This window comes from Malaya genurostris, chromosome 2, assembly GCF_030247185.1.
Source record: "Malaya genurostris strain Urasoe2022 chromosome 2, Malgen_1.1, whole genome shotgun sequence".
NCBI lineage: Eukaryota > Metazoa > Arthropoda > Insecta > Diptera > Culicidae > Malaya > Malaya genurostris.
This window is the reverse complement of record NC_080571.1, coordinates 143,909,299-143,927,326: the sequence shown is the minus strand read 5'-3', so window position 1 is coordinate 143,927,326 and position 18,028 is coordinate 143,909,299. Positions and strand designations below refer to the sequence as shown.

General features: G+C 37.5%; 1 protein-coding gene across 9 annotated transcripts in view; it reads right to left on the bottom strand.

Moving 5' to 3' along the window:
• The window catches only part of LOC131426980 (innexin shaking-B), a 1,311,753-nt gene extending 1,306,541 nt beyond the window's left edge, over positions 1–5,212 (bottom strand). For 2 of the 9 annotated variants that reach the window (XM_058589817.1, XM_058589824.1), the window contains exon 1: positions 3,523–5,209. The gene's annotated coding sequence lies outside the window, so the exon portion shown is untranslated. Of the gene's footprint in view, positions 1–3,522 lie in introns of all 9 variants that reach the window. The other 7 variants (XM_058589819.1, XM_058589818.1, XM_058589820.1 and 4 more) reach the window with 7 other exon arrangements.
• Positions 5,213–18,028: the final 12,816 nt, after the last annotated feature.

Here is an 18,028-nt window from a genome sequence, read left to right as displayed (position 1 = left end):
GGCATTGGGTCGTCGAGGCGCCAAAGGTGGATCGAGATGGATACAGAGAGAAAGGCAGGAGCTCATTTTCTCTCAAACGAAGTATTGAGCTTAGCTTAGTTCCGGGGGGATCAAGGCAAGATGTCCAAGATGTTTTAGTGGGTGAGGTTCAGCCAGTCCCACTCGCTGGTTCACAATAGCGGTAGCTTGACAACTACTGAGCGCGTGAGCTGGGAAAGTACATAAGGTATTTCACCTTGTAAAAAAACGGCGGGTGGGTAATGTCAGAGATATAACTGGATGTCGTGAATACAAAAACAACTGACATATTCCTTAACACTTCCGAATATCAATTAGTTGATCAATTGTATGAATTATGCAAGCATTCCCCTTTTTGACATTTTTCGCAAAAACAAAGAAGGCTTCACTTGATCTCGATTACTGTGAATTTCACACAGCGAAAAGTGCACAAATCTAATCAAACAGTTCTAGATTTGCACTAAACTGAGTTTTTTTTACCTTAGATTGGCGAAGAAGAAATCCTAATAGTCGCTTTTGTCGGCAGCGAAACTAGCTTTGCAAACGACACAATACATCTGCTCGCAGTGGCGATATAATTCAAACTGATCCAATTTTTGTTAGGAGGTTTCTTTTTACGTGATTTCGTTTGTAGCTATTTCACCAATGGGCGGTCCTAACGGCTAAAAAATAGCCGCATACAGAATTTTAATGTCGATTATTTCATTTTGGATTTGCATTTCATTGAAAGAAACTATCAGGATGCTGTACGGGATTCATTCCTTCCTTTCAGAAGGACCAAATTGTGGAACTCACTACGATATTAAGCACTGTTCGGAACATTTTTCTCGAACGATTTGTTGTACAGTAGCAGATATTTTGTTCTCTTCCTCAGAACGCGTTCTGATTGGCTGGTGTTGACATGGGTCAAATGAGACAGGTTTTCAATAGTGTACTATTGAAATACTTCAATGCTGTTGATATACATGTTTAGTAGAAAAATTTCGATTCTATTGGTAGTTGAATTATATAAATCCTATCACAGATCACTGAGCTATGAGCTTTCAGAATAGGAGAAAGGCAAACGCGTCTTATGAATCATCCTTTTTGATACTTGTTTATATCAAACATTTCAGAAAAATTTAATTTTGAATTATTTGAGATTATGTCACACAACTGAAAATTTTATCATAGAATTGTGATCATATTTCCGATGGCATGTAGCAAAGATTATGTTGATTCGTTATATACAACAAGAGATATTCACGATCAAAAACTTATCACTCTCTCAGAGGGTAAATTTTGAAAAGGCACCCCATAGTAAAGTAAGTCGTATTCACGACAAAAAACACACACACAGACATTGCTCAGCTCGATGAACTGAGTCGAATGGTGTATGACACTTTTCCCTCCGGGCCAATTTTCACTAGTCGGTTTTCAAGTGATTGCATAACCTTTCTATATGAGAAAGGCAATAAGTTTTCATTTTAGGTCAGATATACATAAGTTACATTTTGATATTTTTAATTTATAAAATAATCAGTTAATGTAATGGATAGTCTCATGGAAGGTCATCCGAATACTCCCAGGACTAAACGTTATCCAGAGGGTGCACTGGGCGATGGGAAAACAACATTTGTATAGTTTCGGTATTCCTAGAGCTCAAGTTGGACAACGACAGCTAATTGAAATGGTTGAAACCCTCCCTGCTCCACGATTGATCCTGGGAGACTTCAACTCGGACGGAAAGATTTAGGGTTGCGTTTACAATGATAGCAGATCATCTTTATTACATAATATTTGCAACAATTTCAACATGACAGTATTAAATATAGGTAGTATGACAAGGAATCCAAGACCTCCCGCAAGTCCAAGTGCATTAGATTTTCTCTTTGCTCGACTTCAATTCGACTAAATTGCACCTGGAAATTATTTCCTGATTTATATGGTAGCGATCATCTGCCAATCATCATCTCAGATCACTGTCAGATATTCAGTTTGGTTTCCGTAGAAATAAAGGAACGAAAGATTGTCTTGCATTACTTTTGTCTGACATTCAAATTACTTTCGCTCAAAAGAACAACAAATGGCATCTGTATTTTTAGACATTAAAGGAGCATTTAATTCAGTTTCCATTGATGTTCCTTCAAACAAGCTCCACCAACATGGAATTCCAGCGGTTCCAAATAATTATTTGCACAGCCGTTTGGTCAGAGAAGCGCATGCAGTTTTCACATGGCGATTTGGTAACATTCTGAATTAGCTATATGGGTCTACCGCAAGGCTTATGCCTCAGCCCGTCCATCTATAATTTTTACGTGAACGACATTAGCCGCTGTCTAGTAACCCCATGCACACTAAGACAATTGGCAGATGATGGCGTGATTTCAGTTACTGAACTTAAAGCTGTTATTCTGCAAAAACCATTGCATGATACTTTAGATAGCTTGTCCGTTTGAGCTGTTTATCTGGGTATCGAATTCTCAGCAGAGAAAACAGAGCTAGTCGTCTTTTCAAGAAAGCATGATCCCGCGTAGCTTCAGATTCATATGATGGGAAGAATGATCCATCGGGTTTTGACTTTCACTCTATAATTGAAACAAAAGAAATTATCGCTTTTGGGAGCGCTTTCATCACGGCTGCTAATATGTGATGTGATGGATGTGAGGTACTGCATCCCCTAGTTTTTAATAACTTCCCTGTTCGCGACATTCTGGCATTGCAATGTTGTCCTGCATTAGAACATTGTTCGAATCAATTATTCTTCGACGTCTCGACACTTCGGTCGAGACGAACGACTTGTTATCAGATACTTAGTTTGGTTTCGGAAAAAAGTAAAGGAACGAATGATTGTTTGCATTACTATTGTCTGACATCCAAATTACATTCGCTCAAAACCAACAAATGGCATCTGTATTTTTAGACATAAAAGGAGTATTCGATTCAGTTTCCATTGATTCTAACAAGCTCCACCAACATGTACCACCAAAAAACCACGGAAAAATTGCCCCGGTATACAATTTTAAATTATATAACAAAGTATTGAAATTTAAACTACAGAAATCACTAGAAATCACGAAACACAAACTTTTGATCGAGAAAAATTTAATAACAACAAATCATATCCAAAAATTATACCCTCTAGAACTTTTTCCTAGGAGCGTTTATTTGTAACAAACTGTGACAATCTCCATCTACCATCATTTTATGTGTTTAAGGAAAAAGGAAAAATTATGCTCATTTACTTTATCGCACGAAGTAAACAAAGGCAGTGAGAATAAATGTACTGAAGTGTCGGAAGTTTTATCATTAGCATCAAATCAAAATTCAAGTGCTCCGATATTCGACTTCAACAATAATCAAAGGTCAACACGCTTCTTTTAAAGCGACAACTAGTTCGTTTCAAAAGATATTGTTATGCAATCGCGATCAATCGGAAACAGAATTAACATAGCAGATTTTGCTATGTATTGCAGATCTGCTACGATATATAGTTTAATCCTATATTTATATCTAGAAACATACCTATTGTCTGCCACCGTCTCAACTGATTTATTCCGGAATGTATGTGGTTTGAACTGCAAAATTTCGCTCTTTTATCCATACGTTGTAAAGCCAAACTAAATATACCACAAAAAATATCGTATTCCTTCTATTCATATACATTATCCTTTGCGATGTATGTTAAATTGTGTAATAATATGTGAATTATATCTCGCACGTAGATTTACTATTACCGCTTTTACCATTTAATTCCTTCAATATTAATTATTTGATTCACTTTTCTGTCTGACTTTTTTTCCGTTAATTTTGTAACTAAAACTGCTACATTCTATTACTTCTTGATTGTATACATTCTCTTCAATTTGACATAAAAACACTCATTCATTCGGCCGTATTACGTTCTAGCTATGTTCATCGATATTATTTCATGATAATATGATCAATACTCAACGCGACGCGAGAAAATTCCATTGCAGAGTTCCCTTTTCCATCTCTATCTCTTAGAATTTTGGTTCCACACAGAGACTAAACTGAAGTATTGCTTTCACTTTTCTCCAATAAAAAACATTGAAAGAATAATTTCAATTTATGTGAACAATCGTGAAAAGAAATTACACTCAATCATCTAGTTAAAATAAACTCACTCACTGCGATTTTTCTCATTAGATTGTGAACACGGAAATACACAATGATGGACGAAATTAATCTTAAGAAAATTTCTTCGTATTGGTAAAAATCAATATAGAAATAAAGAAGTCAATATACGACAGAATTAAAACTGTGTCAAAACTGTCTTGTTGGATACTAATATGAATCAACCGTTCTCATTTTTCATCACTTCAATGAAATTGTAACAGTTTTTCTTATTTTTACACGGGAATAATAAAACATAGTAACTCATAACACATTTTCTATTGTTCTCACTTAAAAACTATTCACCAAAACATAACATTGTGGGGCATGTATCATTGCATAGACCGTTTCATGCATATTTTTAGTAATTCTCTCGTTCCAATCAATACTCCTGTGTTAGAAAAATTTCAGACGATATCCTACAGCTCTGGTCACTCTAGTATTTGGATTTTCCATTCGAATTTGTTGAAAAAGCTACATTCACAAACAAGTGAACATAAAAGATATGATGTATACAGTGCAATGTCAAACAATCAACTGAAGAGCTTTTCCAGTGACAGCAAAATCGTTCAGGAAACTGTTCCACTATAACGATATATTTTCTCAATTTTTCGAGGAAAACGTTTCCTATGCTAGTGTTATAATTTGTCCCTCTACACGTACTATCGATACTTTATGTGGAGCGGGAAATGAAAATGTTGCTACCGACATTTTCATTTTCGCGTGTTGCTTTTTTCCAGTTCGTTTTTCACTTTTGTGCCATTTATAAAAATGCAACATAGCAGAGTTACGGTTTGTTGTTTCCAAAACAGATACGAAAATAATCCATTCTTGTATCTACTGGAAAGAAAAGATTCTCCACTGTTATATATAGAAAATTTTATAAATGCATTAACTTAGATCACATGACTAATTGTGCCACTGCGTTTTTGTCGACATTTTTTGAAGCACAGACGATTCATCAAAATGTCGTAGGTTTGACTGGTATTTCAAATGAAATTTCGGTAGTTCATCCTTTTTATCGGTATTTTTCGAACATTATTTTGAACTGAAAGTTATGCTCCGCCAATACGAATGTTATATTTTTAATTTGTACCAGCTATTAGTAGAATATGAAATGGGTATAGTGAATTGTTCTGAAGTAAAAGTGTGATTGAAATTCGACGATTGTGTTTTTAAATCGGTGGTGTATTATTTTTTTCTCTTTTACAACGTTTGTAAAGATGAAGTTGTACATAAATAGGATTTCCCCATTGAACAAGACGAAAAAGAGAGATGCTCTCGTAAAAAACTTTGAAATCATCATGATACCTCTGACATGCGCAATATTACGTATGGCTATATTGGAATCATCGGAGTCATGAATGTCATGTACAATGATATTTTGTTAGGTTGTAGGTTGTGAATAGAATTTAAAATGTGCCGGTTAACACATGATTTACTAAACTTAATTAGTTTGGTACTTTTTTTAAATTAAATAGTTGTAACTTTCAAGTTTGCTATTAACTATTTCTCTTTACTGTGTCACTGTAAAGCATTATTGCTGTGTGTTGTTATTGTTCATTTCCTGTGCAATACACAGAGGAAATGAACGAGTAGGAGAGAAACTATCAGCCGACATTTAAATTGTATTTACAAACAACATCTTAAGAATAACAAACGAGATTGAAACATTGTATCAAAATGTAAATATCTATGTAATAAGTAAAGTTTAGGTACTATTTCAAGTTTTAATTACATCTAGTCGGACTTTTGAGAAATCCAATCTGCATGTTTACCACGTGATAGCGTGATGATGATGTTTTGACATACCTCATGTATTCCTTAAATTGTTTTGACGAAATTTCAATTCACTAAGCTATACACTGTTAAAATTTGCGAACTAAACTGATTATTGAAGAGAAAATGGCCACCATGTTAAATAGATATTTATTTATTTATTGATTTATTTATTTATTTATTTATTTTTTTCATTTATTTATTCATTTATTTATTTATTTATTTATTTTTTTATTTATTCATTTATTTATTTATTTATCTATTTATTTATTTATTTATTTATTTATTTATTGATTTTTTATTTATTTATTTTTTATTTATTTATTTTTTTATTTATTTATTTTTATTAGCTCCATCTAACTGTCTACATGAAAAAAAAAACTTAAAACTATACACTAAAACAGTTAACTAAATACGTGACTTGATTCGTGAAATAAACCGGGTGGATGGTTCACCAAACTCGTGAAACTCCTCGACAGTCGTGAAGGTTCGAATCATTGCAGTTATTGGTTCGAAATACCCAAAAGTAGTGCGATGAAAACGTGGCTCAAATAAAGTACTACACTACGAAGAACTCTCAGAGGAACTCGAAAATTCAACATGGAGAGGAGCTCAGAGCTTCAACTTCACCATTCAATAACTTAGCCACAAAACTAGCTTGATGAATACGCCGACGCCGTTCTAATGTATCCATGCTCAAGAATCTACAACGATCATCATACGAAGGAAGGTTTATGGGGTCTCGCCATGTTAGATTACGAAGTGCCAATCGAATGAACTTGCGTTGTACATTTTCAATCCTTAAACTCCACGTTAATTGATAGGGCATCCAAACAACAGATGCGTTTTCTAGAATTGGACGGACGAGTGAACAGTATAATACTTTTAGGCAGTACGGGTCAGTGAAATTCTTTGCAATTTTCGATATGAAACCCAATTGTCGATTAGCTTTAGCGATAACGGCCGTGCGGGGGTGTTAGAAAGTGAGTTTTTGATCAAGCAATACACCTAGATCACTGAGCAGGTCAGCTCTTTGGAGGATCGCTCCATTAATATTATACTCAAACATAATTTTCTTCTTGATACGGTGAAACGACACAACTATACATTTCGAAACACTAACAGTTAGCTTATTCCGATGACACCAATCGACGAAGAGGTCCAAAGTAGACTGAAGACGGATGCAATCGTCGGTGGTACGAACGACAAAATACAGTTTCAAATCATCGGCATGTGCAATCCTACAACTAGGCTGAAGTCGTAGCATCACATCGTTGAAATACAGGATGAATAACAATGGGCCTTGGTTGCTACCTTCTGGCACACCAGATAAATTTGTGAAATTCGAAAACGTTTTCGAGTCGAGTTTAACACGGAGGATTCTATCCGCCAAGTAAGATTGCAGCCAATTGGTAAATCGTTCAGATACCCCAAGCTTGAATAGCTTGGCTATGAGAATGTCGTGGTTGATCGAATCAAAAGCTGTTTTCAGATCAGAATATATAGTATAGTGCTAAGCGGTTCAGCCAAATTAGCAATAGTGCGACAAAAAACAACTGAGGGAATACCGTCAAGTCCAGGCGAAAAAGAGCTTTTTAGTTTCTTAGTAGCATTCGTTACCATTTCAGGTGTAATAATAAAACGTCAAAATCGATCAAATTTCCAGGAACATCCGAAACAGCCAATTCCATTTCAGAAGTGGTAACGGGAGTTGCATTAAACACTTATGAGAAATGGGACGCAAACAATTCGCATCTTTTACCATTTGTCGACGATACGCAATCATTTAAATATCTTAGAGTTAACATAACTCCAGAACTTTTTAGGGTTTTGTTTTAGATCAGTTTGCACTCGTAAAACAAATGATTTATACAATGATGAATTTGGTCTGCGGTATACATTACTAGCCAGATGAAAGATCTGCTTGTTCTCAGGAGAACGGTGTTTCCGAAGTCGTCGCTGTGCTGCATTCCGTTTTCTTTTCAGCTTACGTAAAAGAGTGGTACTCCAAACAGGAGAAACATTAGGGCGACGGAATGGTACGTTTGCATTCAACCAATTGCTCAATATGGAACAAAACGAGTCCGCCATTTCATCGGAATTCTTATCCGTGAAAAATACTTTCCAATGAATATCAGTTAGAGCAGTCGAGAGTGCGTCGAAGTCGATGTTATTATAATCTAAAGGCAACTCGGTGAATCCATTGCTATAAAGTGATGTCTCCGCTGCATCACGTATGCCAACAGGAATTGAAATTTCGAGTGGCGGATGGTGAAAATCAATCGGTAAGAGAGGCGATACGCAAAGCATAGTATCAACAGCTAAATCCGTAGAACAGAAAATCAGATCAAGAATACGCTCCAAATGATTACGTATGAGATTCGTCTGACGTAGATTGAAAAAATTCATGCTGTCTATAAGCAACGATCCAACCGTTGTCAAAGCTACCGAATCACCAGGACGTACTCCATCGTTACTCAAATTCTAGGATAATCCTGGTTGGTTATAATCACCACAGACCAGCATATAGTCCGTATCGGATGCAGTCTCAAATATCTCTCGGACCGATTCAGTATGCGCCCGCATCACGGCAGCATCTATACTTTTATTTGGAGGAATGTAAATAGCACATAGTAGCACTTGCTTGCACCCAACAAGCAACGAAACACAAACTTGTTCTAGCTGGGCACCCATACTGACATTGACTACTGAACTGCTGATTCGATTATGCACAGCGATCAAAACTCCACCGAAAGTAGATTTGTTACTATTGTTTTTGTTTCGGTCACAGCGATGTACATTATAGATGCTTCCAAACAGTTGTGCTGAATTTATAGCTGCATCAAGCCCCGTCTCGAGAAGTATTATAACGTCGTAGTTGCACTCAAACATATTGCAGTAGAACTCGTCGATTTTACTACGAAGTCCACGTACGTTTTGGTAGTATACTCAAAGGCGTCCATCACCATCATTAGGATTCTGCAACAAGGAAGCATCAGGTCCGTAAAAATTCAAACAATCAAAATACTCGCCTCTGGTGGAAACCCACTATATACTAGAGGTCGGTGGTCTGTCTTGACCGTAAATTTTCTTCCGTATAGGTAAGGCTTAAAATAGTTTATTCCCCAGTGTATTCCTGGGGAAGTGTCGTCTAGTGTCGTCGCTGTTTATCGGTATCGGATAGTAGCTGATGGTGTCGTATTTTGTACTATCTGGTAATATTCCTCTATCTGTAATTTTATGTCCTAGATATGTCACTTCGGTATTAAAAGAATTACATTTGTTTGGGTTTAATTTTAGTTTGTATTTTCTAATTCTTTCAAAAACTTTTGTTAATTTTTGTAAATGGCGTTGGATGAAACATCCTATCACTATTATATCGTCAATGTAAACGAATGCGTGTTCTGGTGTAAGTCCAACCATGGCAATCGTCATCATTCTTTGGAAACCTTTTGGGCTAATATTTAGTCCGAAAGGTAAACGTGTGAATTGGTAGTGTCCACTTTGTGTTGAAAATGCTGTAAATTTTCTTGAGTTATTTTCTAAAGGTATTTGGTGAAATCCTGACATTAAATCTAGTGCCGAAAAGTATTTTGCTCTACCAAGTTGATCCAAAATTGTATCAATTCTTGGTAAACGCTAGTATTTTTTGTTTAATTGTCAAAAATCTACCACAAGTCTCAATTTTCTTCTTGCGTCGTTTGATTTTTTTGGTACTAAGAAGATGGGGCTATTGTAGGGTGATATAGAAGGTTCTATAATTTTGTCGTTCAGCATTTTATTGACTTGTGCTTTCTTTTCGTCGTGTTGTGAATGAATCGTTTTGTAGTTAGGAATATAGACTGGAGCGTTATCGTTTTGGTTGATATTTTGGTTATAGAAGTTATTGGTCGTCAAGGGTTCTTCTGGGGTAGAGAATATATCTGTATATTTCAATATTAGATTCTTTAATTCCTTTTGTGCGTACGTAGGTACGTTGTTCATGTCTATTTCGTTCAATAGTTTATGGTTTCTTGTATCGTTCAGGGGATTATTGTTAAATTTCATTATATTGTAATTCGCTAAAGGTTCCATGTCAGGTGTAAATTCTAAGTTGAATATATTTACAGGTGATTTTTTTGTGTTCATGATTTTTATATAAGGTTTTTGTAGGGATATGATAGCGTTTCCACAGAAAACTCCTGGTTCAATTTCCTGTGAAAAGATTACCATGTCTTCTGTTATAGTTTGATTGCTTAATTTTCTAATCACTTCGCTTCGTTGTGGAATAATATAATTTTCATTAACTTTATCTTCTATAGGTATAGATACATTTATATTATTAATACTAAAATTTAATAACCAGTAATCATAAACAATCTGGCATTTGTGGGAGATGAAAAAGTCTCTGCCGTCCGTTTGAATAGGAAAATCTGGTCCAGCTAAATGAAAAAGATGTCTAGTGGTTACATTATTTCCGAACGTTTGTTCTGTTTCGGTTATTGCTGTAGTTTCTATTTCCCCGTCTGTTATTCCAGTTAGTTTTGTTCTTACGGTTCTATTCACAATTTGGTTAGGTATTATTCTATTTGCTTTAAAATTGAAATATCTGCTCCGGAATCTATCAGTAATGTACAAATTGAGTTAGTCATTCGTACTCCGACCTTAATAAAGTTAGAAGCGCTTAGATTACAAGTCAACACATTTGCCCAAAAAAATGATTTTGCATCGGTTGGTTCTGCTGTTACAGTTGTTGCCGCTCGCTCGGTGTATTGACCGGCGCAGCTGTTTGCATTTGCATTGGATGTGTATACGGTAATGGCTCAGAGCCTGCTACAAAGACATTCTGCCGATTGTGCTGAAATCGGCTTGACCCATATCGAGTTTGTTGAGGTTGGTAATGTCCGCGGCTCCGGTTATTATTGTTATAGTATGAGTAATTTGAGCTGTTTGAGCGCTCAGATTTGTTAGCGTGGAATTGGTTATTGTTGTTGTAAATACGGTGTGGTTCGTTATAGCGTTGATTTGCGCTGTAATTGCTTTGGGTGGAAAGATACTTTCCGTTTCCTCTAGAGAAACGGTTATAGTTTTTGCAGTTATTATGATTTTGCCTAGCTCGTGTGGTTAAGACTTGCGCGGTGGTTGTATTTTCGGTCAAATTTTCTTGTGCTTTTTGTATAGCTTCCTTTATTGAATGGAAGTTTCCTGCTTTTAATATTGCATTTGTTTCAGGTTGGTTCATTCCTGATACAAGGGTGTTTACGCCCGCTTTGGTGGCCATTGTTTTTGCTACCTCAGGGAGTATTCTTTGTTTAATGTAGACATGTTCGAGTGAAATAGTTAGATTTTCTACTTCCTCGCAAAATTTTGTTATCGGTCCACTCTGTCGGGTTGCTTTTAGTTTTGCAATTATGTTTTTGGGTGTTGAAATGTCCATACACCTTGATTTAACGTTTTCTATTAACTCGTTTATATTACTTATATTATCAGGTAGGCCCAATCTTGCTTTACCTGATAGACGTGTTTTTATAAATTTTATTGCCATTGGCAAGTGTTCCGCTGTAGTAATTTCTAATAATAGATTTACTGAGTCTACGAAGGCATCCAATCCTAACGGCGTGCCGTCGTACATTTGTACTAACGCCGTTGCCTGGCGGATGTCAAAGACTGCTGGTGTTGTGTTTGTCATTTTGGAGTCCATACCTCTCTTCTCGTCAACTAATTGTTCTTGTATCTCCGAGGTTACTGTAGTACGGATGTCTGTAATTGCATTTCTTGCTGCTTCAACGAAAAATGTTAATTCTGAGTGTTATAATGAGTCTTCGTTTTCTAAAAGATTGGTTTCTATTTGAGCATATAGCGCGTTGGCATAGTTTAATTTTGTCGTTAGAGTTTCTGTTTTAATTTTTTTGTTAATCGATTTTCTTAAGTTGTTATTTATAGTTACAAGTATTTTTATTTCTTCGTGTAATTGCTCTATTGTCATAGGCATTTAGTCAGCTAGTAAAATGATAAAACTATAATATTAATGTATATATTTTTATTTATATTCTATTTGTGAGGTTTTTAAGCGATTGAATTTATGCTTTGTGCTGTTTTAAATCCTTTCTTGGTCCAGTGTTTTTTCATTATTTTCTGTATTTTTAATAGAAGTAAGATCGTCAAAATTGCGATAATAATCCACAATTTGATCTCATGGTCTTGGTGACTTGTCGTAGACTGTTTAATATGCTCATTAATTTGGATGTTGGTGTCACCAGACTGGTTGGTTTCTTTTGATTGCCCTTTCTCCATGGGATTTGATTTTTACTACAACGAACTGGATTTTTTTTGAAACAAGTGAATATGTCTACCAACCGCGTCTTCGATTGTTAAAAACTTCTTGTAGGAAATCGTCAATTAACTCCCACAACTCTATATTGTCCCAGAAGGGTTCTTCCATTTATAGTATAAGCAAGCGCAAAAATAAAATAAATAAAAGAATTTTTACTATTTATTGCTTTTACTTATTTATTCTCATTGATTTGGTTTTTCTTCCTCTTCTTCTACATAATTTACCCAGGTTAGTGGATCGTCTCCTGGTAAATCTTTAATTCTTTTAACTAGTTCGTACCACTTAGGGCACGAATTTTTCTCAAGGGGGCAAAAGCTCCTGTACCCTTCCCTTATTTTATTTCGTCTAACAATTCTAGGAACTCTTTTAGTTCCTGTCTGTCCATTACGATTTCCTTTGCTAGCTACTTATCTTTAAAGGTCTTACTAATTATTTACCTGATGGAGTGTGGAGATGGAGTGTATACATAGATTTGAGTTCACGGTTGCGGTTGGTTGACTGCTAACGTTGAATTTATTCAGGCTAATGTTGCTGCTTCCACTAACATCGGTATTGATTCCACTCGAAGCAAGTAATTATTTACGTTGAATTTATTCAGGCTAATGTTGCTGGTACTTAGAACGGGACCACTGTTTGTATTGCTGGAACTACTGGCATTTTTAGGTTGATTGTTAATATTGTTTTTAGAACGGGAACACTGTTTGCATTGCATGAACTACTGGTACTTTTTGGTAGATTGTTAATATTGTGTTTAGAACGGGACCACTGTTTGCATTGCTGGAACTACTGGTACTTTTTGGTTGATTGTTAATATTGTTTTTAGATTCATAGGTGAAAACGTATGTATTGCTGAGCGATGTTCTGAAATGTTCTTCAATGAAAACAATTTATCGGAGACAGACACTTTTGACACGGTCGTCATGTCGTTTCTTTTTCGTTCCTTAATTAAGACATTAGAGGAATGACGACTTTTATGCTTGATTGTTTGTCTTTGATTCATTTTATTAAAATTTTTCAACTTAAATTAACCTACTGCCTGTTCTACGATATACATAAAGGTGGGAGTAGCCAGTTACAATTCTTTCGTTATATAAATTGTTAGCGGGAGAGAGGAGAAAGAGAGAGAATATCGATTGGTGTATCAATGCAAAAGAAGGCGATTGAACCTATAGCGCATTACGCAAGGGAAAGAAATGTCGCATCGGCGGATAGTGTGGGAAGCTTGCTTAGCTCGCGGTATGTAGCATATGTTGCAACACGGCCGGCTAGCATGGGAACTTAGTTTGAATGCTGGAATGTGGGAAAGTATTTTGTTTGGGTTAGTCGGGTCAATATTATCATGCTACAGCACTCCGACAGATCATGAGGATTCTCCCCGCAGTAGCAACATTTTTCCGCTGTTCTTCTGCAGAGATCGTCCTGATGGGTCTCTCCACATTTGCCGCATCGCAGCTTGTTGCAACAATAGGTTGCCGTATGCCCTAGCTATTTGCAGCTTGTACAGTGCATTACTCGTGGTACATACAGTGAACAGGTAGACGAACTCCACTCACTATCAAATAATTTGGAAGTGCGGATCACGAAGTGGAGATTCACTGGCAGTGCAGATTCACTGGCTGAAGGTCGGAGTTTTTGAATCAGCCTACCCCGTCTTTCGTCAGATCTTCGATCGTCAGACTTTCGTCACGGACCACACCGTCGATCTCCACCACATGAGACGGGACGTACACGCGATGCTCCTTCGTGTTTGGCGAAACCTTCTCGATAGATTTTATTGCCGAGTAATGTTTTGTCAGGTCCCGGGCAATATTCAGGACTCTGAGAGGCTTTGATTAGGGTGATTTGGGCCGGACCACCCACGGACCCTCCGAGGCATCGTCTTGGTAAACTTTTCGACGAAGTGGCAATATCTCATAGGGAGATGGAGGCATCGGAGAGGGGGTTGGTATCGGAGGGGGAGATGGCGGCATCTCGGATTCAGACTCGGTTTCTAAACGTTCTATGTTCATTGAAACTTCGCCTTCTTCAGAGACACCCCCATTGTCATCAATATTCATATTTTAAGTACAGGAGAAAAGAGTCTCCCGCACTTGTAATAAGAATTAAAAACAAAAGTGAAAAAGGAAATATACAAATAGAAAAAGAAAAATTTAGAAAAAATACTCAACAGTATGACCCGGCAATCTGTTAGGTGAGTTGATCTTTCACTTTCCGTTGTGGCTCAGTTTGAACTTGACTCAGGATTGTACGGCTGCGATGCGGGTAGCAAACAATGGATGGATGTTCGCTGCTGTCCGAGTATAACACAATAGCTGTCGATACCGTCGGTGCAGAGGTAGAACTCACTTGCGGGGATGCTGCTTTTTATCACAACGGTGTAATGCCTATACTACAGCCTTTGCTGTGATAGGCACCTTCGTTTTGCCGATGTCGATTGTAAGAAAAACACGTGTGTTCACTTCAAACATTCGGTTACGAATGATCGTTCGTTTATAAATGTAAAAAGATGAAAATTATTATGTTATCTGGATCGATCACGGAGCGGACAGGATTAATACTGCTTGAAGTTGACAATAGGTCATTGGGTGGTTTCGAGCATTCTTATGCTTGGAATTGCTCACCAATTTCAATTATCTTGATCCAGTTGGGATTAATGTTAATATATAACATTCGTCCTGAACTGGTGAATTCAATTCAAAAAAGGTGGGTGGGTAATGTTAGAGACATAACTGGATGTCGTGAATACAAAAACAACTGACATGTTCCCTAACACTTCCGAATATCAATTAGTTGATTAATTGTATGAATGATGCAAGTATTCTCCCTTTTCACATTTTTCGCAAAAACAAAGAAGGCTTCACTTGATCTCGATTACTTTGAATTTCACACAGCGAAAAATGCACAAATCTAATCAAACAGTTCTAGATTTGCACTAAACTGAGGAATTTTACCTTCGATTTGCGAAGAAGAAATCCTAATAGTTCTTTAGAAAACTTTTAGAGTCATTAGAACGGCTGATTTTGTATGATGCTTTCCACCGTTGTCCCCTTTTCGTTGCTTTTTCACCAATACAAACTACTAGAAGCTGTGACGTAATCGCTCTTGTCGGAAGCGAAACTAGTTTTGCAAACGACACACAATACATCTGCTCGCAGTGGTGATAGAATCCAAACTGATCCAAATTTTGTTAAGAGGTTTCTTTTTACGTGATTTTTTTGTAGCTTTTTCACTTTTTTTTATTCAATAGTATAATATATTTTTAGGCACACTGCTTCAGCTCTAAGATGCCAAAGGTATTTACTAATATTAATTGCGACTAACTTAAAACTAGTATAATATCATTATGTAATGTAGTATCGGGGTAGCGGATTCTCGAGAATTCAGCTTTCAGCTGGCGATCGGCATTGGCCGATGAATTGAATATTGCATGAGGGTCTTCCATATGGCGTTGGTGAATATCCATGTTGGCCGCATCCTTCGGTCCGTGTGGGTCCGCGGGAAACACCCCCAGGCTACGAAGGCCCGACGGGTGGCCCGACGGGTGGCCCGGCGGGTGGCCCGCATGCTGGTCATCGACAGAATGCTGGTCATGTTACGGAAGAGAATGAAGGAGAAGTAAATATTGCGAAAAACGGGATAAAAAGGGGGTGTGGGAACAAAATGTCTAAAACGATAGAGATCTAATTAGTTACCATCGAGATGGTGAAGAGACGGGGGAAGAGGGAACGAGAAAGTTAGTGATAAAAAAAGATCTTGTTATTTCCAATGAAGATGGTGGACAGGGACAGGGATCGTGAGAATCGGGCGGATGTTAGTGTCGAATCTGTAGGAGTTATAACATATTACACTAGTATATTAATGTGTTTCAGGTACTGGTATATAAGAAGGATATGAGAGATATACCGACTAGCCAACACATCTTGGACCGGAACTTCAGGTGGTCTACCTCGGGCCCTTAGGGAGTCCTTTAATAAAGACCTGGCGTCACGATACTCCGTACACGTCCATACGACATGCTCGATGTCCTGATAACCGTCGCCACAAGCGCAGAGACCGCTCTTCGCGAGTCCAATACGCTGTAGATGCGCGTTGAATGTGTAATAATTTGACATTAGCCGAGACATCACACGAATGAAGTCACGACTCACGTTCATCCCCTTGAACAAAGGTTTCGTCGATACCCTAGGGATAATAGAATGCAGCCACCGCCCCAGTTCCCCATTGCTCCATGAAGTTTGCCAACTTTCGAGTGTATTCCGACGAGCAATACTAAAAAATTCATTAAAGCAAATTGGTTCATAAATATCACCTCCTAATGCGCCCACCTTAGCCAATGAGTCTGCCTTTTCATTGCCCGGAATGGAACAATGCGATGGGACCCAAACTAAGGATATTGAACAAGACCGTCTAGACAAAGTTCTCAAGTGTTCCCGTATTTTCCCCTGGAAATATGGGGGATACTTTCCTGGCTTCATTGCCCGGAGAGCTTCTATTGAGCTCAGACTATCCGTGATAATGAAGTAATGATCTTTGGGCAAGATTTCAATGATCTTAAAGATGTACTGAATAGCAGCTAATTCTGCGACGAAAACTGAAGCCGGATCATTGAGTTTGTACGAAGCGGTGATGTTCTGATTGAAGATTCCGAAGCCTGTGGACTTGTTGATGTTTGATCCGTCAGTGTAAAACATCTTTTCACAGTTGACTGTTCTGAATTTATTATAAAAAGTATTGGGGGCCACTTGAGGGCGTACGTGATCCGGGATTCCACGAATTTCTTCTCTCATGGATGTGTCGAAAAACACAGTAGAATTAGAAGTATCAAAGCAATAAGCACGGTTCTAAGCAAACGAAAAAGGATTGATACTGTGAGCCATGTAGTTAAAATACAGGGACATAAAACGGGTCTGAGAATTGAGCTCGACAAGCCTTTCGAAGTTTTCAATCACCATTGGATTGAAGATATCGCATCAGATAAGCAATCGATATGAGAGATTCCAGAATCGATTTTTCAATGGTAAGACGTCCTCGAGCACTTCGAGACTCATCGTATGAGTCAACTGCATGCAATTTAAGGCAATACGCAAACAACGATACCGAATTCTTTCCAGTTTAATGAAATGGGTGTTCGCGGCGGATCGGAAGCAGAAGCATCCATATTCCATTACGGACAATATCGTTGTTTGGTACAGCCTGATCAGATCTCCTGGATGGGCACCCCACCTTGATCCGGTTATTATACGAAGAAAGTTAATTCTCTGTGGGCATTTTTGTTTCAGATACCATATGACATCCCTAGGTGCCTTTGGAGTCGAACCAGACCCCGAGATATTTGAATGTGAAGACCTGAGCTATAGTTTCACCCCCTAGTTGAAGCTGTAGTTGTGCTGGTTCTCGCTTCCTTGAAAATACAACCAGCTCAGTTTTCTCCATAGAGAACTAGATACCAAGTTGAAGAGCCCACGTGGACAAGTTGTGGAATGTATCCTGTACTAGTTCTTGCAGATCGGCAGCTTTGGATCCTATAATGGACACAACGCTGTCGTCGGCAAGTTGTCTTAGCGTGCAAGATGTGTTGATATATTCATCGATATCTTTTACGTAAAAATTGTATAAAAGAGGGCTTAAGCATGAGCCCTGAGGAAGACCCATGTAGCTAAATCGTATTGTCTACAAATCACCATATGCGAAATACATGTGTTTCTCGGACAATAGATTATATAAGAAGGTGTTCAAAACCGGCGAAAGACCATGCGGGTGCAGCTTCTTAGATAGGATATTTATAGAAACTGAATCAAAAGC